At 56.2% G+C, this 26435-nt stretch overlaps 1 protein-coding gene across 2 annotated transcripts in view; it reads left to right on the top strand.

Annotated features, from left to right (window-relative positions):
- Positions 1–26435, top strand: part of TCF20 (transcription factor 20) — a 177869-nt gene that overhangs the window by 65193 nt on the left and 86241 nt on the right. The gene's annotated exons all lie outside the window — the stretch shown is intronic.

Raw genomic sequence — 26435 nt, 5'->3', positions numbered from 1 at the left:
GGGGTCTGAGTTAGAATCCCGACTCCTCCCCCAGCTTGTTGTGTGGTTCTGGGTGAGTTACTGCCCCTCTCTGAGCCTCAGTTGCCACATCCGTAGAGTGGGGATGGTGATAGCGTCTGCTCTCAGGAGCAATCAGTGTGGTAGCATGTAAAACACCACTCTGTGGATGCTTGCTGAGTATCAGCTGTGGTGGTTTCTGTTTTTATTACTATTTGACTTGAAACACCCCCTCCCAAGCACTGCTTCCTCAATACCTCTCATCCCTGAAAGGCCGAGCTGAATTAACAAGGCTGGAGCCTCCTGGGACCACATCCCCAGCCGCAGGGCCCCCTTGTAGCTGTGGCAGTGAGAAGCTTGGCCCTGTCCCAGCGACCTGGCGAGGGCACCGTTCAGGGGCTGGGGTCTCGGCCCTGCCTGGTCTGTCTCCCGGCTCACAGCTCGGGCACTGTGAGCTGGCTGCCGGCCAAGCTGTCTCCCTGCTCGCCCGGCTGGCGGGCAGCCCGGGCCCAAGGCCAGGGGGCCGGCTGGGGGGCAGCAGCTCGAACGCCGCGGGGCTGTGATCCCAGCCAGGAGGCTCTGGGCAGGGTGGGGTGTTGGGGCCACCAGCCGCCCCACTGGCCCTTGGGGAGCCGGGCACAGCTGCGCCGGCTCTCAGCACCGCCCCCCAGGTTGGCGCCTCCACAGAACTGGGAAGAGCGGATTTGCAGAAGCAGCAGCGAGAAAAGCACAGCCTGGGCAGTGGGCCCACAGAGCAGCGCCGAGCCTCCCGCAGCCTCCACTTCCTCACCCAGGAAATAGCCAGTTACACTCGCGAGCCCAGAGCAGACATTCACCAGTGCTCTGTCCAGAGCCTGTGCTGGGGGCAGGGGGTGGAGCATCCAGTTAGCCAGACCTGGGGCCGGGAGGATAGGATGATGATGATGATAAGTAGCACTTAGCTAGCACATTCCAGGCTCTGTTCTAAGTCTGCTACAGATATTAACTCATTTAGTCCTCACAAAACTCCTATGAAAGAAGAATTGCTATTACCCCCATTTTAGAGATGTGGGAACTGAGGACTCAGGGAAGACCGTACAAATAGGAAGTGGCCAAGACAGATTTGAACCCCAACAGGCTCGCTTCTGGAGTCCCTGGGTGGCACAGTTAAGCACTTGATAGTTCAGATCCACCCAGAGCCCATTGGAAGAAAGTCCTGGCAGTGTTTCTTCCCAAAAGCCACAGCCTCGAACACTCTGTGGAGCATGGTTCTGCGCTGCAGCACATAGGGTCACTGCGAGTCCACTGGGTGGCAGCTGGGTCCACACCCTCAGTAATACGCGGTGGTGAGAGTGGCCTGTAGCTGTGGGAGACTGCTCACTCTGCCTGGGGCATGGTGAGGCTCCCGGAGGAGGGGATGGATGTGTGGGTTGGGGCTGAAATGCACAGGATTTCTGTGCAGGCAGAGGGGGATGAAACAAGCTTACTTCGGAGCCTGGAGGCCCCACACGGCGTCCAGCTGTTGGGGAGCCTGCTGTGTGCAGGCCCCGGGCCCAGGTGTGATCACAGTGAGGTAGGGATTGTCCCCAGGTAGGGATTCCCAGGTAGGCATTCCCAGGTAGGGATTCCCCAGGTGAGGACACTCAGGCACAGAGAGGTGCATACGCTTGCCCAGGATCACACAGCCTGAGAGGTAGAAGCAGGATTCAAAACCGAGCTCCCCAGCTCTAGAGCCACCTCTTGTCCCCTGTCCCTCCAGAGCTACTTGGGACCTTTTGACAGAGGTGGCCAAGATGGGGAATTAAAGGGGGGCTTCTCTGAAGAGGTGCCATTTGGGTTGTGACCTGATTAACATGAACCAGTTGTGCAAAAACGAAAGAGAAGAGCCAGGGCAAAGGTCCTGAGGCAGGAACAGGCTTGGCGTGTTGGAAGGACTGGAAGGCAGGCCCTTGGCTGGGCAGTGTAGAGTGGGCGGGGCTCATGGAGGCAAGGAGACTGCAGTAAGAGGCGTTTGGGGGTTCTGGGACAGAGGTAGCCTGCACTTCACTTCGAGTATTGTTATTTTTTCTCTTGGCTGGGAGGCAGTGCCCAGGCCGGAGTCAGGACACCAGGCTGCTCCCCCTTCAGGTTCCGTGTTGGGCCCTTTGGTTAGTCTCAACCATCCGTGTGTCCCGGGCCCAGCATGTCTTACTGCATGGAAGCCACTGAGCACCATGGGAATGTGCCCTGTGGGCCATCCCTGTGCTCTCAGACCCTCCATTCAACCACACCACCAATCCCGTACAGCAGAATCCTGGACAAAGACCACGGCAAGCCATTGCCCCCCGAGCCTCACTGTCCTCCTCTGGACAGTGGGGACTCAGCCTCTACCTTGTGCTTGACTGCGGGGCTTAACTGAGACAATTTCCGTCAGGTCCCTGCCGAGAGTCCGGCCTGGCCTCCGTCCATGGCCGCTGTTGCAGACGTGACCGCGGGGCCCAGCACCCTGGACAGCAACGGCCTGGCCCTGCCCTCTCCGACTTAGCAGGGAGGGCCTTTCCCCACCAGCTTCCCGCCCCCTGCCACACTGACCCCAGCCTCCCTCCCGCGCCCAGTCTTTAGTCTTCGGCACAGCCTGGTAATTAAAAACCTTCGAGGGGGACTTTATTGAGTTAGCATTAGTTATTTTGTCAGGCCGGGAGAGCGAGAGAATTATCTGTCCTCCGGGAGAGGGGGCGGGGGCCGGGCCAAGATTGGCAGGTGCCTGCTGGCTTTGCGGCCCTAGGGGGACAGGACGCTCCTCACCGCAGGCCTTGGGTGGTGACAGCAGGGAGAAGGAACCTGCTGGCAGGGTGGGGGGCGACCCACCGGGGGACTGGCACCATGGGATGTTCTCACTTGCCAGCCCTGGCTCCTGTCCTCTCCGCTCTGGATTTCAAAATCAGCCCCTACCAGAGTCCTAGATGGCGGCTTGCTGGGGAGGAGGGGGTGAGGGCTAGTTTCTTCCTGCGCTGGGTTTGGGGGTGCGTTAAGCCTCTTGCCTCCCCAGGCCTCCTCCCTGCCTACCCACCAGTTCCCAGAGCCTAAATGCTCCCCTCCTGGAGCCAGGTAAGGAACACCTGGCATTTGGCTCCCTGGTGCAGTGGGCAAGCTCCCTCCTCTGTCTGCCCTCATGTTCTCACCTGTAAAGTTAGAACAATAGTCTCTCCCTCTGGGTGGGGGGCTGTCATGAGGACTAAGGGAGGGAAGTGTGAGCCCCTCAGCCATGGGAGAGGATCTGGTTTATTTCCCTCGGCCTGTTTAAGTCCCAGCCCTGGGGGAGGGGTTGACATTTGCCGCTCACTTTTTGGCAACTTCTCTGAATTCCTGCAGTAACCTTGCAAGATAGATGGGGTCAGTCCATATTCTGAATGAGTAAACTGAGGCTCAGAGTCCAGAGGTGGTTTGCCCAGAGTCACAGCCAGGGGTGGGGAGGCTGGGCCCAGACCCAGGTCTTTCCCACTCGAGACAGGAGCCGGCACTAGACCATTGAATTGTTCGCGGGCAGGTGCCAAGGAAGGACGCTGTAGGCTTCACACAGGCTCTATGTCACACCTCTGCCACACCTTCCAGAGGCCTTGCTCCAGAGGTGAGTCCTAGGGGAGGCTCAAGGGCCACTCCCTGGCCCCTGCACCTGCCTATGAGGGCCCAGCTCCTGAGACGCAGGCCCCGCCGCCCCTGGCTGGCAGCACTGAGTCAAGGGCCGGGGAAACATGCAGGGTTTGGAGCCCAAGGTGGGGGAGAGTGAAAGGACACCAGCCATGTGGCTATGTCACTGTGGTCAGACAGGGTCACCCTGTACAGCTGTCCAGAAGTGAGCCACGGGCAGCAGCAGACCTGGAGGCAGGGAGGACAGGTACAGACAGTGAGGAGGGGCTGGCCTGGGATGGGAAGGCCTAGGCCCTGGCTCCCTCAAAGTCATGGGGCCTGTGTCTCACCTGGGTCATGCTTTGCAGCTCACACAGGCTCCTTTGCCCTCAGGTTCCTGCCCAATGTCCCCCTCTTCCAGGAAGTCTTTTGGGATTTTCCCAGGCAGACTTACTGTCCACTCTTGGGTTTCCACAGCCCACCTTGGTTACAGGTCACATGTTGGGATGCTACGGTGTCTCTCCCTGCACCCAACCCTCCCAGAACTCCTTGAGAATAGGGCCGGGCCCTGGGTTGTGTCTCCAGTGCCTGGAACTTGGCCTGGCACAGACCAGACAGGATCAGAGTGTCGGCTGCATCCCAGCTCTGACTTGGATTCCTCATCTGTAAAGTGAGTCCAGGAACAAAACTGACTTGTGGATCGTGAGGGCAGAAGAGGGCAGCAAGGGCTTCTTTTACCAAACACCCAGGCCAGACCTGGGAGCCAGAAGGTGCTGAACCTGGGTGAGCTACCTCCTCGTCAGATGGGGGTGTTAATCGCCCCACCCCATGACTGTGAGATTGTAGGCAGGGAACCCAGCACATAGGAGGGACCTATGTGTTCATTTCCATTTGTGCTTTGTCTCCGTGCCTCAGTTTCCTCATCTGAGACATGGGAGCGAGATCTCTTGGTTTTCTAACGCACGTGACACTTATATGAGGGTGGTGTGTGAGACACCTGGCACGCGCCCAGGTCAGGCATCTCTGGTCCATGGGGCATGGGGGACGAATGGCGGTCCTCAGGCTGGACAGCACGGGCTGCTGTTAGGGAGGTCAGTGAAGGCAAGGGTCTAACCTGCATCCCTCCCCTCCGTGGCTTCAATCTTGATTCTCTGAACTTGTCTGCCGCTGGAGAGAAATTGGACTGAATCAGAAACACTCATGCAGCCCCCTTCTGCACTCTTCCTTAGGCTGAGCCCACTTTCCCGTATCCCTACAGCCTCTGCCTTCCAGTCAGAGCAGGAGTCAGGAGACCTGGGTTCTAGAGGCCCTTTCTCAGCAACCTGGGGCCTGTCCCTGGCCTGGCCTGGCCTGGCCCAGCCTGGGCAGCTGGAGACAGGGCTAGCTCAGCTGACCTCAGTCTACACCAGCCCTGGTCACACACACCCAGCCCTGCCCAGCAACCTCAGTTCACACCAGGCCCGATGGGTCTCCCTTGGTCACAGCTGGCCCTGCCCTGTGACCTTGTCCACACCAGCTCTGGGTTCCCTCCTGTCCCCACCCTGTCAGACCCAGCCCCTCACTGCCCAGTGTGCCATCCCTCTATCAGCTGTTCCCTTCATGCTCTCATCCCATTCCCCACGAAGAGGCCGCCTTCATGGTGCCACTCACGAAAACGCCCCTGGTCCCAGCCAGGTGAGGCCTCCTGAGGGGGGCACCAGTACAGGGCTGCTGCTCCAGGGCTCAGGGAGGGCTCGGACCATCAGCTGCTTTGTCGAGTGGCATCCTGGGGTCCCAGTGGGTGGACTTGAGTCCCAAGGCCTGTAGCCTGTGGTGGGTTTAGGCCACTCATCTGTCCACACTGTTCCATTTTCCAGTGTGAAAACTCCCTTTCCCCCTGGCTGGTGACTGCTTCCTCCAGGAAGCCCTCCCTGGCCACCAAGGCATTGATGGAGGGCTCCTCCCCAGGGCTCAGGCTGGACCATGATCATTGGTCTCTTTCTCTGTCTCCCCACCAGGCTGTGCGCTCCTTGAGGGACCTTGTACGTTTACACAGTAGGCGCTCAGTAAATGCTTGTGTTTGTTGGACAGGATGTGTGAGCTGGACTGGGGTGTGGAGGGAGGCTGTGTGGTAGGGAGGAGGGCCCTGGGTTTGGGTTCTAGAAGCCTGGGCACTGATCTAGCTTGCCCATGTACCTCACCGGTCTGTGCCTCAGTTTCCTTACTTGCAAACAGGCATGTTAAAGCTGCCTCCCATGGTTGTACCGAGGTTGAACAAAGATAATGCAAGAGGGGGCACTTTGCAAACTGTAAAGCTCCTGAAGGTATGATTTTCCAGTGCTGTTCTAGGGGCTTCGGTGGGTCAGGAGGGTCAGCAGACTGCTCCCAGGGCCTGTGTGCTCAGGGAGGAGGCCCACCCTCGTCCTTAAATTGCCTGACTTGCTGGGGGCTCCCTGAGGGCAGGCCAGTGCCTCCTCCCTCTGTCCCCAGGCCCTCCCTTCATCCCCAGGCCCATAGTATCACCCACTGAGCCAACAGCTGAAGGGGCAGGCCCTCCCCTGTTTGCTTCAGACAGAGCCAGTGGGCTTGGGACAGACATGTGCCCCGCTCGTCAAGGACCCTCTGGAAGCCAGAAGCCTCCTCCGCTTGGCCTTTTTGGGCTCCTGATATTAGTGGCCACACTCTGGGGACAGAGCCGTCCCACTCTGCTAAGCAAGGGTCAGGAGTTGCCAGCAGCAGACGCCTGCTCCCACGCCCCCAGCCCACCCCGCCAGGCCCGGGCCAGGCCCACAGCAGAGCCCAAGCCTCCTCTGGAGTCCCCTCCGCCGCCCACGTTTTTATATTTTGAGCAGATGAAAGATTTTCATTCCTTTGTGTGTGTGTGTGTGTGTGTGTGTGTGTGTGTGTGTGTGTGTTTTAACTGGGATTAGTTGGTCCCTAGCTGCCAGTTTCCTCAAAGCTGTTGTGTTGAGAGGACATCAGAAGGCCCGTGCTGGGAGGCTTCTATGGGGCCCTGTGCTTCCTGCAGGTCCTGGGGCGGGGGGCTCAGGGGCAGGACTGGGAGGAGAGAGACGGTGAATGGGACGACCCCTGCCGCAGGCACGAGCCCACTTCCAACCCTACGTGGCTCATGTTAAAACCACAGCTGGGTCTTGGGGCCGCTGCCTCCCACCTGGCTGGCCCTGGCCCAGGGAGGGTGGAGGCCTGGGCCTCTGCCTCCCGAAGACCCGTCCCCCTACCCGGTCCCCCCCCTCATTTGCTCCTGAGCAGCAGCCACCAGCACAGGGGGCGCATGCGTGTGGTGGGAGGGAGCTGGCTGTGGAGAATTAATATTCCTGGAACATCGTCCCGGCCGCCTGCACGCGCCGAGGAGAATATTACGGCGATTAGCGGTGGGAGTTCGGCCTGCACGCAATATCTGGATGGAGAATTCGGTGTGATTAATCTGGCGCTAAGTAGCAGCCTCCGGGGTCCGTGGGGCCCTGGCATGTTTGGAATGGGAAAAAGGCTCGGGAGTGCAGCGATTCTTTGGGGGGCTCTTTGGGGGTCTGCCAGGGCAGCAGCTGTGCCCGGGGCAGGCTGCAGGCCCCTGGTGGCCCCAGGCAGGCACATCACCCCGTGTTTGCTGCCATTGTGGCCTGCCAGTTAGTGGGAATGTGTACAGCTCTGAATTCCAGCTCACTTGACACCCACCCCGACACCCACCTGGCCTGAAGCTCCAGGCCTTCCTCTCTCCGTTCAGAGTCTCACAGACCCACATTCGAGTTGTGGCTTCACTGCACACACCAGCAAGTCTCGCCACCTTTCTGGACTTGGTTTTCTCATCTGTAAAACGGGGCACGTGATGTCAGAGAAGAACTATTTTGCTATTTACTACTCCCATTTTATGGAGGTGGAAACTGAGGGCGTGAGCATTTTGCACAGCCAGGAAGTGGCACTGTGCTATACAGATGTTGGGGATTATTGTTAATAATTCTAGTAATAACTTAATTTTGGGAACCTCCCAGAGAGTGTGTTGGGGAGGGGATGCAGCAGCAGGGAGAGAGAACTGATTATCTTACAGATTTGAATACCCCACCCTCCTGAAGTGGGGGTCCACGCCAGAAAAGTTGATTCCTGTTTTAAAATCTGTTCCGTGGATGTTTGACGGTGGATCTTAAGGCACTGATGAAGGCAAGATGAAGATGCTGGTGATGGTCTTATGGGACGAGGGGAGGTCTGCCTGACCCTCCTTCTTGCCCTGTCATCGGCCCCAATCTGGGCATTTTGTTGGATGGAAGCGTTGAGTGTCAGGGCTGGAAAGGAGCTTCCTGCTGTTCTTCCCCAACGTCTTCACTGTGGATGAGGAAACTTCGGATCAGAGAAGTAACTGGCCTGCCCGAGGGTGCACCGAAGCAGAGGTGTGGTGGCGTTGAGTGGGGGGTTGCTCTTTGGAGCCAGCCGGGCCTGCATTGATCTTGGGCAAGTTTTCTTTCTCTGAGCCTCAGTTTCCTCATCTGGGGAATGGGGACATTCAGTCCAGCTTCTCAGGGTGGAACAGCATAGTGGGCCTGGAATAGAGCAGGCACTCTGCTCTGTCAGCAGGAGAAGGTCTAAGTTCTTCTGGGAGTCCAGTGTGTGCTGCTGGTCCACCTCCTCTGCCCAGGGGGCCAGACTTGCTAAAAACTCTTGTGGTGGCAGAACTCAATCATTGGACTTTATCACTCAGTCGCTTCGAGCTGCATGGACTGAACATTTCCAAATCTAATTTGCAGGGGTTTTTTCGTCAGCGAGACCTCAGACCTCCATGCAGTCCACCATTTTGCCCAGAGATTGATGCTGGATCAATGGTCTTCACTCCCCCTTTCCCAAGCAGGAGATGTAATGTCCTTTGAAAGGGGGTTGGTTTGTGGTTCCCAGCAGTAGAACAGCCTGTGGTCTGGAGGAACTAAATTTGAAACTAGGCTTTGCAGGAGGAAGGCTTTTAGTGAGCTCTGAGACAGCTGGGTATGGTGCAAGGCAGCAGGGGTCAGGCAAGGCAGGCGGGGCTGGCTGTGTCTTTGCTGTTGACTCCCCAGTGCCTGAATAGTAGGGGCTCCAATAAGCACCGTTTGAGTGCCTGCATGCATGCATGACTGGGTGCATAGTGCCTGCATGCATGACAGGATGTATGGTGGCTGCCTGCCTGCATGACTGGGTGGATGGTGCCTACATGCCTGCATGCATGACTGGGTGGATGGTGCCTGCCTGCATGCATGCATGACTGGGTGGGTGATGCCTGCATGCATGCATGACTGGGTGGATGGTGCCCACCTGCATGCATGACTGGGTGGGTGATGCCTGCATGCATGCATGACTGGGTGGATGGTGCCCACCTGCATGCATGACTGGGTGGATGGATGCATGCTATGATGAGAAGCAGTAGGGGTGTTGGTTAAAAGCCAGATTCTGGAGCTAAGACAACCTGGGGATGAATCCTGGCTTTGCTCTTTATTAACTGTGTTAGTTAGGGCAACACAGTTCTGCTTTCTCAGCCTCAGTTTGCTCATCTGTAAAATGGGAGTAATGGTAGTCCTTCACCACAGTGTAGTTGTGGGTTTAAATGAGTTACTCTTCATAAGAACCTTAAGACGGTGTACACAGTAGGCGCTATATGAGTATTAACCGTTGTTATTGTCGTTACAAGGGTCCCTGGTGGTGCAGTGGTTAAACAGCTCGACCGCTAACTGAAAGTTTGGCGGTTTGAACCCGCTGTGGGAGGAAGATGTGACAGTCTGCTTCGGTAAAGATCACAGCCTTGGAAACCCTATGGGGCAGTTCTGCTCTGTCCTGTAGAGTTGGGATGATTCAGAATTGACTCAGCAGCAGCAGATTGATCGTTGTTATCATTAAAAGAGCTCTGACAAAGTGTAGGCTCTTAACTCTGCCACTGAACCACGATGGGACCTTAGGCAAGTTCCTTCCTGTCTCTGGGCCTCAGTTTCCCCATCTGTAAAATGATTGGACCAGATGATCCCAGTACCCCTCCCAGCTCCATTGTTCTGGTCTCTGTGTTGTTTGCCTTTATCCCTGGCAATAACTTAACCACAACAGGGGTTTGGTGTTCACTGAGTCTTCAACTCAGCACTGCGCTCCCCAAACCCATGCTCCTGAATGCAGGTGACAGGGCCCCTCCACCCAGGCGTGCCTGGGAGTTGCCTTTGGGACGTTGGGAGCCCCATCCTCCTGCCCATGCATTTGCTCCTGCCTCCCTTCCCCGAGCTTCCTGCCCCAGCTCAAAACTTCCTCCTCCAGGAAGCCCTCCCTTCTGAGCCTCTTTTCTGCACCTTTTGCCCCTGGCTCGTGATCCCACCTCACCCATGCCAGAGTGTTCATGAAAAGTGACTGAATGGCTGTGAATGTGTGTTTACGGTTCAAGGGGACAGGAGGGAAGCACGTTTAGTGAGTATCTAGTGAGTGCCAGGCTCTGTGCCAGGCACTTCATTTTCCTTGTCTTAAATCTCGCTCAAAATCTCCATGAAGTAAGGACAGTTAGCCTGCTTCATAGAGGGGAATGAGGCTTGGGGAAGTTATGTTGGAGCCTAGTCTGCTCCCCTGAAGCCCACTTCCTTTACACCGTCCCACTGGGTCCCTCTCAGACACCTCTCCATCCCCTGTGGCACCTGCGGGCCCTGATCAAATGAAGTCATAGTAACAATGGCAGCTAACATGGATCTGGCCCCTGCTAAGAGTACACACTACATCTCTAATTTCATGAAATCTCACAACCACCTTATGAGGTAGGCTCTAATCTGTTTTAAACGTGGTACATACGAGGCTCAGGGAAGTTAAGTAACTTGCCCAGGGTCACACAGGAAGGAAGTGGTAGAGCCAAGATTCAAAACTAGGCAGGCTGAAGTAGGTGCCTGCTGAACTGAATTAAACTCTTCCAATCCACGGTTACAGCCAGCCTTGCCTAGGTTCCTTCATGTGTGCCCACCCACTACTGAGTGCCCACTGTGCCAGGGGTCAGAGGGCAAGGCAGACCCCGCTGGGGAGGCAGGCAGATGAACGAGCAGCTGCAGTACTGCTAGGGTCTGGCGAGAGCCCACATTGTGCTGAGACCCTCCTCACGGGCCCTGCTGGTGTCACCTCCATTTCACAGAGGAAGAAGTGGACTTAGAGGGGTCAAGTGGTGTCCAAGGTCACACGGTGAGCGAGTGGAGGAGTCGGGGGTTGAACCTGAGCAGTCTGCCTCAGTCCCCATTCCTTTCTTCCCGGGACACTAACTTGGACTTGGGGGTCAGGGGATGGTTCTCAGAGGCAATGCTGTCCACGCCGAGACCCTCATGTAGGCAGGAAAGGGGTAGGGGTGGAGTGAGAAGCTGCTCCCGGCCCAGGGAACAGCATGTGCAAATGCTTGGAGGCCAGAAAGAAGGAAGCTGTTTGTTCTGGGTTTTCCTCGCTGGTGTTTGCAGTTGCACGCACATCTCCGTGGAGTAGAGTCCATTTGTCTCCGAAGATTTACTGGTGCCTAGTGTGGATTCTGCACCGTGTTGGGTCTCGGTGTGGGGAAGAATCGGTGCAGAGCTTGGTGGCTGTCCTAGACACAGGTGGGAACTCTAGTTCTGGGATTCAGGGAAGGCCTAGGAGGAATGGAAGCACTTTCCAGAGAGTGGAGCGGCTCTGTGGCCTCTTCTGTAACCCTGACATTGGGACGTGGGACGGACGAGATGAGATAACGAGCCTGGCACTTGCTGGAGCCTCACCACACGTCGGTCCCCTTCCCAGCCCCTGACGTGCCAAGGCCTGGAGGCTCAGATGCAGGTGTGTGCTGTGTTTAGGGGCAGCCCGTGGGCAGGAAGTGCAAGGGTGCTGCCATGGGGTTGGTGGCCCAGGGTCTGGAGGGACCCGGGTGTTCTCAGAGGAGGTGGGCCGGAGACCCAGGGTGGCCTGAGTGGCTGTAGAAGAGGTAGCACAGGCCCAGATCAGTGCAAGTCAGGGATCTGGCTGTGGTTCAGAGCCCAGGCGCTGGAGACGGGGGTCCCTGTTCTCTCACACCAGTTCCTGGGCCTCGGTTTCCCCATCTGAACGTGGGCATCGGCACCCACCTCATGGGGTCAAAGGGGATGTGTGAAGGGCCTGGTATTGCAGGTTGTAGTGTCCATCCGTTGGAACTTGCACTGCTGGCCGTAAGCCCAGGGACAGAGCTGGGACTTCAAGCCAGGCCTCCTCCCACTCCTGCCTCCCTGAGATGGATTTGGGATGTAGGGTGGTTGGGCTGCTTCCCCGCTACCCCACCTGTCCCACCCCTGCTTCCACTGAAGCCTAGCCTGTAGGGGTAGCCTGGCTGGGTTACCCCACCCGAGGCTTCGTTCCAGCATCCGGCCAGTGAAGGTTTGAGACGCCCTGAAGCTGCCTGCCTGGACCTTCAGGCTTTGGGCCCCTTCCCTGGCCCTGACCAGCCCTTCCCACCCCCTGGGTATTTCCTGGCCTCAAATCCCAGCTTAGCCTCCTGCTGTGCCACCTCAGGGAAGCCACCTCCCTCTCTGAGCCTCATCAGGTAAAATAGAGCTCCCTCCCTGCCATGGCCACCTCCATTAAGGTGATGAGTGCAAGTCTCCCTGGCACATAGTAGGTGCTCTCTGAGTGTTCTCACATGCTTCCATTCCAAGGACTGCAGGCACAGCGGTACCCCGCAATCCTCATCCGTGGTAGGTGTGTGCCCCTTTTAAGCCATTCACTCTGGGGCCAATTATAAACAGACACATAATGGCCCCTATCTACAGAGATAAAACAGCCTTCAGAGATGCACCGCTGCTCCTCCTCCCCCCCAACGCTGGCACGTACTCTCCGCTGTCGGGGTGCTCCCCTCCCTTCTCCACCCTCCTTACTCCCCGCTGCTCCTCTTCACCCTGCAGAGGTGAGAGCAGCTGGGGCGTGATGTCAGAGGCGCTCGGCTGATGTCACCACCCCGGCCCTGTGACTTCACTTGCCGGCTTGGGCAGGAGGAGCCGCCTTGAGGAGGCTGAGAGCTGAGGAACTGCCCCCCCTCTTCCTTTTTCTTCTCCTTTTTTCCCTATCCCCTCCTCCTGGCCTCGGCTCTGGAGTTGTCTTCCTCCCTCCCGGCCAGCCGGTCGTGGGATCAGTCACAGGGTTCTGGGGCAGGTGCCAGGGAAGGATGCGGCTGCAAAGGTAGGGGCGTGCGTGGTGCCTGTCCCTCTGGTCGTGAAAGTTTGCTCTGGCTGTGAGGCGTGCCCGCTGGGTGCTCCGCCGCGCTGCCCAGCTGCAGCTTCCAGGGGCGCGGCAGGGCGGGCAGGGGGCTCCCGGGCATCCTTCTCGGCCGTGTCCCCATCAAAGGCTGCAGCTGCTCGAGTGGCGGCTGCAGCTTTGAAACTGCCATAAAGAGCTGTGGTGGGAGGGGTGTGTGGGGGGACCTTCAGAGCTGTGCCTGGGAGGGTGGCGGACAGGAGGGGCACGGGGGCTGCTCGGGGAGCTTGGTGGCTAGGGCAGCAGCAGGGGCGTGAAGGGCAGGCCCCGGGTCAGAGTCCCTGGGGCCGGGTCACCACTGCCAGCCCTCTGGTCCAGCACCAGCTGTGGCCAGGACCCCAGCAGTTAGGGTGCAGAAGCAGCGGGGGGCGGGCGCTGGCTTCTCTCTTTCGTCCCCCTAGCCCGTTGTTTCTGGGCATATCCCCCTCCCACCCCCAGAAGGCCATTTGTCAGCGGCGACTCTCGGGACAAAGGAGGGGGCAGTGGGTGGTCTGCTGCGAGTTGGGCAATGGGCACAGAGCGCGGGCCGGGGAGAAAAGCCAACAATTAAGAGGCAGATCGAGGGCTCTGCTCGCTCAGGCTGTCGGGGGAGCCGTCATTTTGTGTTAGTGTGTGTGAGTCTGAGGTGGGAGGAGGAGGAGGGGGAGAATGACAGGAGAAGGATTATGACATTGTGTTGTCTCTGTTTGTGGTAAATGCAAATTTGGCACCAGCGGCTTCCCGGGAAAAGCAGCAGCAAGTAACCCAGGCCAAGGCCTTGGCCCAAACACGCTGAGGGAGTCCACAAGGGGTGGTTTGGGGTTTTTTTTTCCTTCCCTTTTTTCTGCCAGGCGTGCGCTTCTACCATTTGTTTTTACAGTGAAGAGCTGGAGACAGACAGGCCGGCATGGCGGGGAGGAGCTGGGCCTCCTCCGCCTCAGTGTGCCGGCCCCCTCCTCACCCTGTGTGAGGCCAGGCCACTCTCCCGCCCCCACCCCCGAGCAGTTGCCCCTACTCAGTTGCCTCCCTCCCCGCTGAGCCGGTCCCTCTGACCTCCGCCAGTGTCACGGTCCTGTCCTTCTTGTACCCTCAGCGTCCTGAGGTCTCAGAAGGCTACTTCTGCCCACAGCTGCTTCCCAAAGGTGACCAGACGCGGAGAACACAGGACAGAGGCTGGGATGGGGCCACAGGGACAGGGCCCTGGGCTGCGTCTGCTTCCGGTGTGGATCCTGCCCAGGAGGCTGGCCAAGGGCTCTGCAGCCATGCAGGCATTTGCAAAGCGTCCCGAGACATAGACTTCTCTGGTGGCCAGTGAGGGCAGGGAGCATGAGCCTGGGTCAGCCAGGCAGCAGCCACAGCCAGAACCTCTGGGCTGCAGTGGGGCTCAGACCCCTGCAGGGACTGAGAGTTCCGAGCTGGGAAGCCAGGAAGGTGTCCTCTGTACAGATGGAGGGGCAGAAGAGGGCTGTGGCCACAGGGTCCAGCCTGTCACACATTAGGCCTCAGTCCTTCCTACCCCAGAAGCTAGTCCCTCACCTGGACTCACCGTCTCCTCTTTCGCCTGGTCAAGTCCTTCTGGATGCAGTCCACCTCCACCAGGAAGCCTCCCTTGCCCTCCTCCTGGATGGGCCTGGGGCCTGTGCTGTCCCCTTATCCCCTCCCTCGTCACAGCCTTGACCAATGGCATGTCTGTCTCCCGTCAGGCCCTCTGGTACAGGCCCCCTCTCTGCATCCCCAGCACCTGCCCAGAGCTGAGCATAGAGGAAGTTTGTGCTTGGAGGTTGAGGGAGCAGAGCTAGCCTTGGAGATACCCCAAGATGGAACAGCGCCCCCTCCCCAGGTGTGATGGGCCTGCCTCTTTTGGGAAAACCTTCCCACTTTGAGTTTTTCCCCATGGAGCTTGGTGTTTGGGGGGCAAGCCACAGCCACGCCTGAGAGGGGAATGCCGCCCGAGCTGGGAGCCTCCTGTGGTTAAATGACAAGTCTCCAGAAGCTGGTGGTGGGCTCACTTATTTACCCTGGCGTTTCCTCAGGTCCTGGGCCCACAAGCCAAGCCGCAGAGAGGAGTCAGAGTGTTGTGGGAGTGGCGGTGGGAGGGGCAGCTGCTGCCTGCAGGGCTCTGGTGCCCCATGGAGCTCTGTGTGCCAGGTGGAAAAGGATGGAAGTGGAGAGGCTCTCCCTGAGGCCAAGATGCTGGGTCCATTCTGGGCCCTGGGCCAAGACCCTCCTGACCAGAGGTGCTGGGAGCGCCAGGCAGGGCAGTCACAGTGAGGGGCCAGCTGGCCCGTCGGCTCACATCACCTAGCCTAGGCCCAGAGCACCTGCCCACTAGGAGCTGGGCACCCTCCTGCCATTCTGAGATGGGGAAGTACACCGAGCCCTCTCCCTCCAGACACCCCCAATCTGACAGAGCAGGTGGCAAGCTCCCAAGATATTTAAAAGGCAGTGACCTGAGTGTAGTAAATGGCAGAATGGTGGTCAAGGCCAAGGGCTTGGGAGCCAGGCTACCTGGGTTCCAATCCTGTCTCTGTCACTTACCAGTTGTGTGGCCTCGGGCAGATGGCTTGCCCTCTCTGAGCCTCGGGTTCCTGGGGTAATAATAGTACCTACATCACCGGGCTGTGGTGAGAATTCCATGAGATAATTCTCACAAAATAGTCAGCCTGGCTCCCAGAGGCCCTCAATAATTGTTACCTTAATGAAAAGACAACCCAGGAGAATGAAGGCTCTAACATGTTGTATCTGTGGGCCAATCACTCAATCCCTCTGAGCCTCAGTTTCCACAGCTGTAAAATGGGGCTGGTAACTGTATCTGGTAATAATAGTGAACAATTAGTGAGCACTTACTGTGAGTCCGACAGGCTTTAATAACTACATATCAGCTCATTTAGTACAGGCTGGCACGTGATAAATACCTCTTTCCGTTCTACACAACATGTGGGGGCAGGCAGGAGCCAGGGCAGGGAGGAGCCCCAGAGATCTGATGTTTTCCGGGTAAAGCTAAGCTGGCGTCCATGGTTAGTGTGCGCAAGACCAGAGGGAATTGGATTGTAGGGTACAAGGCATGAAGGCCAGAAAGGGCCCACCCACCACTGCAAATGAACCGCTGGGGCTGAACATCCCGCAGACATGGTGGAGACCTGCCTGGTCGCTGCTACGTGGCCCCCACCCCAGGCCTCAGTTTCCCTATCTGTACCATGGGGACTTAGGCTCACTCACCTGCCACGTCAGCTGCTCGAAGGCGCTGAGACCTTCTTGTCACTTTGATTTTCTTGAATGGTTTCCACATAGGGTGTGACTCGGGCAGTATCATCTGCCCATTGATTTTTCCAGAAAGGATGCTTTCTCTCCTTACATTGTGCAGTCACACCTCTGTGCCTCACCTTCCTGCTGCTCCATCCGGCCCCACTGTCACCTGGGGTGAGGTGAGGGACCGAGAGGGTCCCTCAGGGCATGGGCTCCCCGGAGGGCCCCTGAGGGTGTGGCGCTGCCCCATCACCACACAGGTGCCACAGCACACCCGGGAGTGGGCATGTGCAGGGCCGAGGGAGCCACCTCCAGGAGAGGGGCCCCCAGCTGCCTTAGAGCCACCGGGTCCACACTTGGCTTTGTGCGGCTGAGTGGCCCCCAAGGACCGAGCAGCTCATTCGCTATCCCTCCTCCCCTTAGCTTTGGAGTTGGCCAGGCTCGCCCCTGGCTTCATCCTGCCCGAGCTGGCTGTGTGGTCGTGGTGCTGCATTCCCTGGGCCTGTTAGCTCACAAGATGAGTGATCCCACCTCCTGGACACAGCACTCAGGTGCAGAGTCCCTCATTAAGCACTTGAGTGGATGCAACCTTCAGTGGTGAGCGATGCTAATGGCCCCATTCTACAGATGAAGAAGCTGAGGCCCTGGAGCTTGCTCAAGGTCACACTGCTCTCTTCTTTCTTATTTACACTCCACTCACCACCAAAAAGGTGCTGAGGCAGATTGTGCTGTTTGAAACCCATCTGAGGCAGGGCAGGTACAGGAAGCCCACACACCATCTGGGAGGGAGGCTGCAGAGACACAAAGCCTGTAATCAGGTGGTTACCACACAAGCTTCCCACTACTGTCCACATAGGGGTCTATCAATGGGATAGCAGTCAGCAGGTATGTGGGGAGAAGGGGCTGCCCTACACCGTCACAGACCTTGAGGAAGGTACAGTCTCACTGGGGAGAGAGGGTGTGTGGGCACCTTGTCTTCTCAGTGCAGACCTGAGCATCTGGCCCACAAGAGGTGTCCAGCAAAGACCAATTGGATGCATGGAAAGTGACAAAGGAATGGACAGTGTGGGTGGGACCCATGGGTTGAGGGCTTGGTCTTAGGGGACAGACACGACGCACCAGGCAGGCCCATAGGTCCTCGCTTGCCAGGTAGTGTGCCTCCAGGCCTTCGTATGTGTTTGCCGGAGCATTTCCACCCACCTTCCCTTAGCTGGTGCATCGGGCTGCTGAAGGGCTTTAACCAAAGCCAAAGCAAACCCACTGCTGTGGAGTTGATTCCGACTCATAGCGACCCTATAGGACAGAGTAGAACTGCCCCATCGTGTTTCCAAGGCTGTAAATCTTTGTAGAAGCAGATTGCCACATCTTTCTCCTGCGGAGCAGCTGGTACGTTTGAACCGCCAACCTTTCAGTTAGCAGCCAAGCACTTAACCACTGTGCAACCTAGGGCTCCTTTGAAGGGCCCTACCTGGGCTCAAATCCCGGCTCTACCACCCGCTAGCTGTGTGATCTTGGGCTAAGTATTGCTCTTAGTCTCGGTTTCCACATCTGTAAACAGGAGTGATAATTGTCCCCATCTTTTAGGGTTGTTGTGAGGATGGCGGGAGCTGATTGCAGGTAGTACACTGAGCACATGGACAGCTTTAGGAATGCCCACTTGTCAGCCTCTTGAATCAGCTCAGACCCCTTTATTCACTCAGCATTTACTGAGCACCTGCTGTATGCCAGACATGACACCAACCACCAGCCTCTCCCGTGCTGTGGGCTAGGCTGCCAGCCTCAGGGCCTGGGGGCTGTGTCTGGTTCTGATGAGCAGGTGGAACAGCCTCAGAGAATTGGTGTGTTGGCTCCCACTGCTGGTGTGACAGATATCCTGATGAAATACGTCACTTTTATACATTTTGAAAGGAAATTTCTGGAAAGCTTGCTTAATCCTGGAAGTAGCCTGAACTGTCAGGTCCTAGTCTTGACTTTGCTGAGGGACCCTCCCTCTCCTGGGCCTCCGTTTCCTCATCTGTAAAACGGGGCTGTAACCGGGCCCACCTCAGAGGGTTGATTGTAGGAGATTGCCTGGGGGAAACGTCCTCTGTCAACTCAGAAGCACCTCACAGCTGTTGAGGTCTTTCGGTTCTGTTTCTGGTCATTCACGAGACAGACAAGCATGGCGGATGTCTGTGTGCTGTGTGCTGATCAGGGCGTGGACTTGATGGGATGCTGGCTCTGCTCTTGAGGGCTCCCTGAGTGGTGGCCTTGCTAAAACCCTTGAACTTCCTAACTTCCAGAGAACATAGAAGGCCCCTCTGGCGGCCTGGCCCCTCTGTGGGAAACACTGTTAAGTGTCTTGTCCTGCCCAGTAGTGCGTTCCACAAATGCTTTTGGAGCAGCTCCGTGTGCTGGGCACTAGGCCGGGTGATCTGGATGCTGTGGAGGCCCAGAGGTCAGCCCTGCCCTCGAGAGCTCAGGCCAGGAGGAGGGATACTAAACCTTACACCCAAATGACCAGATGACTGAGGCTCTGGGGTGGCCAATGTAGGACCTGGGTTTTTCAGAAGAGACTTGGCCACAGGGTATCTAGCAGCATCATTTATAAATGAATGTTGTGTCCTCTGCTCTGAATCCTTTGATGGCTCCCCTTTACCCTTGGGATAGGGGGCCTGTACAGTCCTGCTCCAGCCATATCTCTGCCTCCTCTCCAGCTTTCTCATTTCATTTAACGTCATACAACCTCCCTTCCCTTCCTGGAAGACTGCTTGCACTTTCCTGCCTCAGGGCCTTTGCCCATGCTGTGCCCTCTGCCCGGGGCTCTCTTCCAACCTCACCACGTGACTATTCCTGTCTGTCTTCACATCTCAGCTCAAATGTCCTGGGTCCCCAAGACTCAGGGTCCCCATCACATGCCCTTTGTGCACCCACCACGCTTTCTTACTAATGCTTCTCATGCTGTTATCGAATGATTATTATGTGATGATTTGCTTTCTCCTTAATGCCCCCATGGGTCCATAAGCTCCATGACGGATGACAGGGACCCTCTCTGTCTTGTTTACTGACTTGGGCTCAATGCCTGGCATATGACAAGGGCTCAGGTAATGTTTGTTGAATGGATGAATGATGAGTGTTAAGATAAGGCTTCATGGAGGAGGTGGGTTTGGAATAAGACTTGAAAGAGGGCCTAAGTTCAATCTGCAGGGGAGAGAGAAGGACATTCCTGCTGGGGGAGCCGAGGGGCACACGGTGGGAACACAGCTAACTTGGTTTGGCCAAGAAGCAGCATGGGACATTGGAGAAAAGGTTGCACAGGTGAGCTGCGGCCAGAACAGATTTGAAGTCTAAAGCCACTTAAGGCCCACTGAAAACTGGAGCTGGGGAAGAGGGCTGAAGAGGGCCTCTGGATCACTGGGATGAGCCTGCTGCAGGGACAGATGGGCCGGGGAAACGGCTGCAGCCAGAAGGACCTGATGAAGAGTTGGAGAACCCGTTGGCTCCTGCTGTTTTCTCTTCCCCCAGAGTCACACATGTACTTCGGCAGGTGTCCTCACAAGCTCGCAGGGGGATACCGGGCAGTGACGAAGAACCTCAGACGGCGTGGCTGCTTCCCTAAGATAGTCGCCAGGGCAGCCACCCACGAGTCGCTTGGGGCAGAGACAGAGAGGGAGCCTGTGTTTGCATTCCTCAGCGCCTCCTTTGTGAAGGCAGCTTCCAGGTCCACACTCCAGCCCTTTGCGCCTTCCAAGTGACTGTACAGGCCACAGCCCAGGATTCATGCCACCAAGGCGCCGGCCGGTGGCAGAAGAGAAAGCAGAACCATTTCCACCTAAGCCCAGCAAACAAGACCCCCTTCTGTGCCTCTGGGAGGAGGCAGCCGATAGGGTCAAAAGAGCCAGGATTCTGGAGAAAGACCTGGGACAAATCCCAGCCCCGCCACTTAGCAGCTGTGCGTCCTTGGGCATCTGCTTAGCAACTCTGGGCTTCCGTTTCTTCGGCTCTGAAGCAGGGGCTGCTGTGGTGGTGTGTGAAGGTGAAGCGTGGTGACACGTGAAAGCCCCAAGCGCAAGGAACACGAGGCTCAGGGAGCAGTGGCCATTATCCTGGCCGAGGTTTTTCTCCACGGTTTGAATTCTTCTCAGGAAGCTTGGGTCTTGGCTTAAAATGAAGTGCATGTCAACAAAACAGGATGGAACAAAGTCTTTTCCCAGTATGCCTCAGCATGTGGCACGGCCTCCCCGTGGAGCCCAGACAATGATGTGGCTAAAAGTCTCTAGCTTTGGAGCAGAAGGAATCCCAGTGGAGAGGAACCTCCCTATTGTTATCTCATGATAAAGCAGCAGTGCAGGGACTGTAGAGCCCAACCTGCCTGGGTTCAAATCCCAGCTCCGCCCCTTCCTAGCTGCTTCTGCCTCAGTTTCCTCATCTGCAAACTGGGGTAGTAGTAGTACCCACCTCCTAGCGTTGTTGTGAGGATTAAGCGAATTAATCCAGATAGAGTGTTTAGAACGAGCTTTTGTCACTGCTATTGTTGTATCAGGAGCCCAGGTGGTGCAGTGGTTAAGAGCTTGGCTGCTTACCAAAAGGTCAGCAGTTCGAATACACCAGCTGCTCCTTGGAAACCCTACGGGGCAGGTCTAGTCTGTCCTGTAGGGTCGCTGTGAGTCGGAATGGATTCGACAGCAGCAGGTCTGGTTTTTGGTTTGGTATTGTTACATCAGCAAAAAAGAGGAACACCATCAAAGAGATGGATTGACATGGTGGCTGCAACAATGGGCTCAAACGTAACAACAATTATTAGGATGATGCAGGACCGGGCAGGGTTTCGTTCTGTTGTACACAGGGTCTCTATGAGTCAGAACAGACTCCACAGCACCTAACAACAACATGGTTACATCATTTCATCTTCACTTTCACTCTTTGTAGTGCTGTGGGTGACTCAGTCGGGGCTCTGCAGTCAGAGGGCTGAGTTCAAATCCCACTCTGCCTCTTGTTAGCTGTGTGATCTTGGGCAAGTCTCTTAACCTCTCTGTGCTCCCATTTCCTGCTCTGTATAATGGGGATGGTGATCCCTGCCTCACATGATTGTTGTGAGGAGTGAACGTCAGCAGGAAAGTGACCTGACTCTCTGGAGGCACAGATCGCTTGACCCCTTCCCCCACCCTTTCCTGTTTACAGATGGAGAAACTGAGACTCAGAGCTGTTATGTGACTTGCTGAAGGAATGTATCAGTGGGCCAGGCTGGGCCCCCAGCTCAGTGACCTGTGCTGGTGCCACCACACCAGGGGCCGCCCAGCGAGAGTCCAGCCACACAGGGCCATCCGTGAGTGCCGAGACGGGGGTTGGTGATCGCCGGTGTGGTGAGGCTATGAGGCTTCCAGTTTCTTCTCCTGGGGCTGTCTCTCAGGTCACCCGTGGGAAGATGAGTAAGCTGGTGGACAGCAGCTGCTGCTTGTGGGGCAGGCACAGTCTCCCAGGTGCGGGGTGTGGGTCCAAGGCCCTGAACAGCTCAGTCTCCAGGGCCTTAATGTGTCACCTGTGGGGAGAGGCTGGGGCTGTCCTCCAACACCTCTTACCCGTCCACCTGTAGACTTTCGGACTCACTAACCATCTTATCTGTGTAGCCATCTTTCAATGATTACTGAGTGCCGGGAAGCTTAGTGGTTAAGAGTGCGAAAGACCTGGGTTCAAATCCCAGCTCGGCCTCTTTAAGCTCTGTGATTTGGGGCAAGTTACTTAAACTGTCTGCACCTCAGTGCCCGTCTGTAAAATGGGGGTGATGACAGTACCAGCCTCATAAGGTTGTTGCAAACATTAAATGGGATGATAAAGGGAAATCTCCACAGCGCCTGGTTCCTAGTACACTTGGGTTCCTCTGGGCTGTATGGTCATCACTTAACATTATTATTTTATGGACATGGTGCCTTAACCCTGCATAGGGTGCCAGAGACCCTAGGGAAGCTGAGGTGTCTGCCCTGCAAATGCGCACAGCCCAAGGGGGAGACAGACACATTCACCAACAGCCCAGTGGGACCCCAGAGAACGGACCTATCCTGTGATCCTGGAGGAACAGGGTAGGGGCAGTGTTGAGGGGCACACCTTGCGAGCAGGGGTCACTGTGAGACCCTGTGAAACAAACAAATTCATGCCGAGTGTATCACAAATATGAGGCCTTGCAGGAGCCCTCCCTTGCCCATGTCTGCAGCCGCATCTCATTGTTCTCGCCCTACACTGGGCATTCCTGGGCACAGCAGGCAGCTGGTCCCCATGCCCTTAAAAACCATTTGCCATCAAGTTGATTCCGACTCATGACAACCCCATGTGTGTCAGAGTAGAACTGTGCTCCGTAGGGTTTTCCATGCTTGATATTCTGGAAATAGATTGCCAGGTCTTTCTTCCAAGGTGCCTCTGGACTTTAATCTCCAGCCGTTTGGTTAGCAGCCAAGTGCATTAACCATTTGCACCACCCAGGGACTCCTCCATACCCCCTAAGTCGGTATTCTCTGGCTCTCTATTTGGATAGACAGAGCCGCCCCTGAATTTACCCCAGAAAGAATGATTCAGAGCCCCTGTGCCCCCTCCATTAGGGCTGACAGCCCAGCACACAGCAGGCACTCTGTGGAATAAGGGCATGCCCAGCTGTGCCCTCCGGAGTGTGTACATGTGTGTTCTCTTCAGGCCACAAATGATCCCCAATCCCGGCCCCATCTGAGCAGTCTCAGGCCCAAGGGTGTGATCTCTGAACACCCTGGGTCAGAGGGAAAGGCATCCACCCAATTGTGGCCTGCAGCCTTCCCCAGGAAGGCCTCCAAGAGTGGCAGCTGGCTATGCATGGGGAGAGGCCGAGCAGGCCAGTAAAGAAAGAAAGTAATAGGTGAGCAGGTGATGGGTGCCGGTGAGGGAGGATGCTGGGGGGACTTCCCACTCTTTTACGCAGAAGAGGCCTTTGCAAGTTGTTTCCTGGAAGACTCTGGAGACAAGCCCAAGCCCCAGAGCAGGCATTCCAGCCTTCCTTCTGGACGTGTGAGAAGCCAGCAGAGGCCCCTCCCGAGAGCAAGGAGAGCTGGGGCATGGTGAAGGAGAAAGGTGAGGGCTACATGTGAGCTCATGAGCCAGCAAGAGAGGAGGGATGTCGCCTGCTGCTGAGGGCAGGGACACCGGCTCACTTTGCACGAGTCGCTGATCTGCTGAGCAGGGCCAGTCTCCTCAATCAATCGGCGCTGACAGATGGCAGTGGAATCGGTGACCTAGAGGCAGAAGGCTCCATTTGTAATCCTGGAGCTGCCTGGGCGCCTGGAGGAGGGCAGAGGGGTTTGTAATAAAGGGAGTGACACAGGGCTTCCAGAAGCCATCACAGCTAGGAGGAGGGAAACGATTACTTTTGCTTCTGGAATTGATACCACTGATTCAGTTCAATAAGTATTTTTCGAGTGGGCCAGGTTAAGAGAGGGGGAAAGAAATCCCAAACTATTCTTTCCTCAAAGAGGTCAAGACACTGGTGTAATCAAAGAGAAGGGGCTCCCGGAATCCTGCCTCTGGGATCTCGGGCAGTCACTTAGCCTCCCTGAGCCTCAGTCTGCTCATGTGTCATATTGTGACCATATCACAGAACTGTAGCTGTTGTAAAACTGTACTGAGTTCTGTATGCAGATTTCTTCAGATTCCCATAACACCTTATGAACACGGTTGTATTAGCCCCATTTTACAGCTGAGGAAAGCAAGGCTCAGAGAGATGACTTGGCTTTTCCAAGGTCACAGAGTGCAAGAGTAACCCAAATCCATCTGTTGGCCATAATGCCCACGCACGTTCTTTCTCCAAGTGGTACCCAAAGGTAAAGTGACAGGTCGCCAGGATGAGGAGGTTTCCAGGTAGTGGTTGAACGGGCAGGGTCCTGACAGGGCGGGAATGAGTGTGCAGGGGGAGGCTGCAGGGTTGGTTCCAGGGCAGAAACAGACAAGAGCCTGGACTTGTTTTCCGTCTGTTTTTTCCTTTCGAATGAGGCTCTGCCAGGGCTTCACATCGCTTGCCCCTGGTCTGAGACCCGAATGAGCCAAAGGAGAGCTGCTGAGGAAAAGGGCGGGAAGGAGGAATGATGAGGCATGAGACCATAAGGAGAGGGATTTCCCTTCAAGAATTCTCTCACAAAATTGAGGGTACTCCAACACCCAGGCTTCAGGAAGCTCCCTCATGTTCTCATTTTTGTCCAGAAAATGTGGGTCTGTGCCGAGAGTCGCCCAGCTTTCTCTCTGTGGTCTTGACCCAAGCAGAAGCCAAGCGTTGGTGTTTAAAGGTTTTGGTGCCTGAGAATTTGAAAATGAAACTCATAGTTAGACGAACAATGGGAACAGCTGGAGGGCAGGGCCTGAGGGCTGTTCAGCTCAGGACCGGAAAAGCCCAGCACCCCACCTACCATACAGGAGGTGCTGGGGAACCAAGTCCCCAAGAATGGCCCTGACCTGTATGGGAGCCAGGTCCCCACTTTGTGAGATTGGCTAGAAGCCAGGAGAAATCACTGCCCTCTCCCAACCACAACCTCCTGCTGGAGGCCCAGAGCCTTGAATCCCCTTCCTAGGGAAGCCAGTGTTGATGAATCCTGGTTAGGTGGGGTGAGAGGTGAAAGGGTAGAGCCAGGCCCTGGGGAGCTGTGCACCTCAAATATACTGAAATCTGGAGCCCCAGATCTCGGTTTCTGTCCGCCTCTACCTGTTGCCTCAAGCGCTTTGCTAATTCCAATTTACTTTCAAGTTGGGTTGTTTCAGGGGAGAAAACCACTCACTTTCCTAATACTTAGGGCAGATGGGGGCCTAATTTAGAAGCACCAGTTTAGCCATTAATAAATAGAGCCTGACCCAAGCCATAGTATTTTCAGTCACCTCATATGCATGCAAAAGCTGGACAGTGAATAAGGAAGACCCAAAAAGAATTGATGATACCTTTGAATTGTGGTGTTGGTGAAGAATATTGAATATACCATGGACTGCCAGAAGAACAAACAGATCTATTTTGGAAGAAGTACAACCAGAATGTTCCTTAGAAGCAAGGATGGCAAGACTTCGTCTCACGTACCTTGGACATGTTATCAGGAAGGATCAGCCCCTGGAGAAGGACATCATGCTTGGTAAAGTACAGGGTCAGTGAAAAAGAGAAAGAGCCTCAATGAGATGGATTGACATAGTGACTGCAACAGGGGGCTCAAACAGCAACGGTGGTGAGGATGATGCAGGACCGGACAGTGTTTTGTTCTGTCGTACATCGGGTTGCTATGAGTCAGAACCAACTGGACAGCAGCTAACAAGAGGCCTGGTGGCACAGTGGTTAAGTGCTTGGCTACTAACCGAAGGTCAGCAGTTGAAACCCACGAGATGCTCCCTGGGAGAAAGATATGGCAGTCTGCTTCTGTAAAGATTGCCATATTTTTTTGTAAAATAATGTGACTACGTAAATAATGCACTCACACATACAATGCGCATAGCCATGCCTAGGAAAATTAATGCATAAGGGGTTGCAATGGTTCAGTAAAAATATGGTAAGCCTAGGAGACCCTATGGGGCAGTTCTACTCTTTCCTATAGGGTCGCTATGATTTGGAATCGACTCGACAAGCAATGAGTTTCAAATTGAAAGTCCCTAGTCCAACCTCCCCTTTCTCCTTTGTGCCAATGGGAAACTTAGAGGCCCAAAGAAGGGACAATTTAGTTAGGTCACTGGGTGAGTTGGGTAGGTTACACTGCGCAGACACCTCAGTGGACAACTGAGATTGCCTTAAGAAAAATAAAGTTGAGCCATGCTCTTACTCCACAAAACCCACGTCAGTTTTGCTAAGGAAGGCTGGGAAGGACTGAGGCCTTGACATCGCAAATCCTCCACCTTATCTCCAGATTAACTCAGGGCCCTGGGTCCGACCAGCTGAGCGTTGCAGCTTCCTTTAGATGCCACCACAGGCCACGGTAACTGGTATTTGTTGAGCGGCTATTTTACAGGCAAGGTAGGCGGGCATCCCCTCTCTTCGCTTTTATCGCCCAGGAAGCAGGCTCGGAGAAGGCCCAAGTCTCTGGTCCAAGGACACCTGCGCCAAAGGGCGAGGCAGCAGGGAGCTGGGCATGAGAGGGCGCTTCGCGGGCAGGAACCACCCCGAAGCCCGGCCCAACTAGGCAGGTTAGCGGGGAGGAGGCCGGGCCCTCGCCTGCGGGCTTCCCAGGCTGCCAGCGGCGCGGTCCTGGCGCTGGCGGCTCCAGGGAACTCCAGAAATCCCAGCGAGAGATTCTGGGCCACCAACTCCCCAGAAAGTTGGCTCCCGGCCACCTCGGAGACGGCTCGGAGCCGCGGGCAAAAATGGCACTGGTCGAGCGGCGAGGTGCGCGAGGTGCGCGAGGTGCGCCCAGCAGCTGCCAAAGTGTCTATCCGCGCGACGCCGACCGTCGGCGAGGGTCCCGGCCAGC

The sequence above is a fragment of the Trichechus manatus genome, unplaced genomic scaffold (genome assembly GCF_000243295.1).
Source record: "Trichechus manatus latirostris isolate Lorelei unplaced genomic scaffold, TriManLat1.0 scaffold00069, whole genome shotgun sequence".
Taxonomy (NCBI): Eukaryota; Metazoa; Chordata; class Mammalia; order Sirenia; family Trichechidae; genus Trichechus; species Trichechus manatus.
This window is presented reverse-complemented; position numbering and strand designations above follow the sequence as displayed.